General features: G+C 47.8%; 1 pseudogene; it reads right to left on the bottom strand.

The window, feature by feature from the left end:
* Nucleotides 1-2,500, bottom strand: part of LOC135889846 (28S ribosomal RNA) — an 8,194-nt pseudogene that overhangs the window by 2,288 nt on the left and 3,406 nt on the right.

Raw genomic sequence — 2,500 nt, 5'->3', positions numbered from 1 at the left:
TTCCGAGTGTGCGATTCTGTGTAACCGCCTTGCCTGAATAGATGGGATGAGACTGGCGAGTCTTGTTACTCCCAGTCCACCATCCCTGGATCTTGTGTATAGGAAGCTATTGCAGGTGTCGGCCGGTAGATGCAGCCACTCTTTGACAGCCCTTCTGATGTTATCATCTAGGGAAGACAGTAGGGTTTTCTTACAATCGGTGTGGTCTGCAAGATATATGACTCGTGGTATGGTGAAGGTATTAAGCATGTCCAGCTTTTGCGAAGGTTTGAGAGGGGCCCTGTTGATCCTCTCAAGCCAAGTGCTAAGCTTGTCGGATAATGCCGGTTTCGAGAAGCCGATCCATGGATCAACTTTAACTCCTAGGTATTTCTCAGACTCACCTGGAGCGATCATATTCAGGCCATCTGAACCGATTTTCCAGGCTTCACAGTTGTTGACAGTGAAGGAGTCATGAGTAGGGCTCAGCAGGAATCCGTGGCATTTTTTAGCTTGCACTTTGAGTCCAGAAAGGTGGCAGAAGGACTCAAGGATTTGAATGTTAGCATGCATACCTTCCCACGAGTCACTGAGCATGACCAAGTCATCAGCAAAGGCGAGAGCTGTTACCTTTTGTGCCCCAAATGAGAATCCCTTACCAGCCATCTCTAGCGTTGATATCAGGGGATCAAGCGCTAGGTTGAACAGCAGTGGAGACATCGGGTCTCCTTGCTTAACCCCTACGTCGATTGCGATGGGCGAGGTGAGCTCCTTCCCTACTTCCATACGGGTATGGACGTTCCTATAGGAGTCACCGATGATGTTAATTATGTGCTGGTCCAGGCCCCTTTCTTGCAGAACCCACATGATGTGATCATGAGATACCGAATCGAATGCTTTGGCTATATCTACAAATACGACGCCCAGGGGCTTCTTTTCTTTTTTGGCCTGCTTCGTGATTGTATGGAGAATCTTTAAATTCTCCGAGCAGCCAGGTGCCGCAATAAATCCCCTTTGCCTTGTATTTAATGGGCACGCTTTAGCCAGCCTGTTGGTCAGTATTCTCGAAAATAGCCTCAGCACGATGGACCCAATGGTGAGAGGCCTCCAATTCCCTAAGTCCTGCAAGGCCTCGGGGTCCATCGTTTTCGGGATCAGTAGGGATCTACACTCTTTGATACCATCAGGTATGATACCAGTGACCAACCAAGTGTTGAAAAGCCCCGCTAGCACATCGCCTTCTGGGTCCACGCGGACCAGGTCTCTCAGGCTGACCTTATCAGGACCCGGAGCCGAATTCATGTTCATCTCCTTAATGTTTTTCAAAACTTCCTTAGCACTTATGAGGATGTCGAATGCTGAGTTATCAGCTAGAGCATGAGATTTGAATTGGCCGAGCCCTTGGAAGGGTGTTCGAGATTCCCATTTGTCTTTGTATGTTTGAAAGACTTCTTCAAGTGGAATTTGGCACTGAAGGCGTTCAGTACCATCAAGAATAATGGAGGCAAGTTTACATCTGTCATTTTCATAGAGGTTTTGGAATCGAATGTAAGTACCTCTTTTGGTAGCCCTTTTTTGCCTCCAGGATTGGTTCTTTCCACTTTTTGGGTTGCGGCCCCTTGTGTTCCCTTTTTCCTTATGCTTATGCTCATGCTCTGGTGCTAGGAAGGAGGAGAGAACATCAATGGAAGTGGTCTCAACAAGCGATCTGATATTGGGGTCCCCCGCGACCCATGCGCTAAGAATTTCCGCTTCAAATTTCTCAAGGCCCAGGTGTAGAGGCCCTTGAATGTGGTCCCTTAGGCGGTTATTAACTGTGCGCATATAGCTGCTCTCGAGCCCAACAATGGGAATGGGCTTATCAGATCGTACTTCCAGATTGCGTCTCTGTGCTCCAGGTCCTGAGTCAGCGACCTCAGATGTTCCCTTTTTGTAGAGGTTAAGCAAGCGTCGTTTTTCACTTACTTGTTTCGCAGTTTTGGTCTTTATTGCTTCCGCAATTAACTTGTTAATGTACTTTTCACCCGAGTACATTCTGTCAAAATCGATAAGGAGCAACTCTTCCTCGGCCGACCAACAACTTTTGTGTTTTCCACGCTGCGAGTTTTGTTTAGGTTGACTGGCTAGGATTCTCTCTGTATTTCGTACCACAGGGTGGGCTCGTCTCTTATGTTGAGATAGACCTGATTTAGTGCCAAATCGCCTGGCACATACCTCACAAACCCAGTCACCAGCTGGCTCTTGTGGTGTCAGCCCTTTGCATTTAGGAATGTGGCATAGTATGCTATGTGCGTTAGGATCTATCTTATTGCACAGTGAGCATTGAAATTCCACATCCTTACCACCGTGGTGACGTTTCAGATGGGTCGACAGAGCCGTTGGTTTCCCTACATGATCCCCACAAAATGGACATGCTGGGTTATCATGAGGTAGTTTCACCAGAACCTTTCCCTGCACTCTATTCTCGCATTCTCCCTCTATCTGTACGACAGTGGGGGCGTTGGAAGGAACACAGATGGTA

This window comes from Emys orbicularis, chromosome 15 (assembly GCF_028017835.1).
Source record: "Emys orbicularis isolate rEmyOrb1 chromosome 15, rEmyOrb1.hap1, whole genome shotgun sequence".
In the NCBI taxonomy this organism is placed as follows: Eukaryota; Metazoa; Chordata; order Testudines; family Emydidae; genus Emys; species Emys orbicularis.
This window is presented reverse-complemented; position numbering and strand designations above follow the sequence as displayed.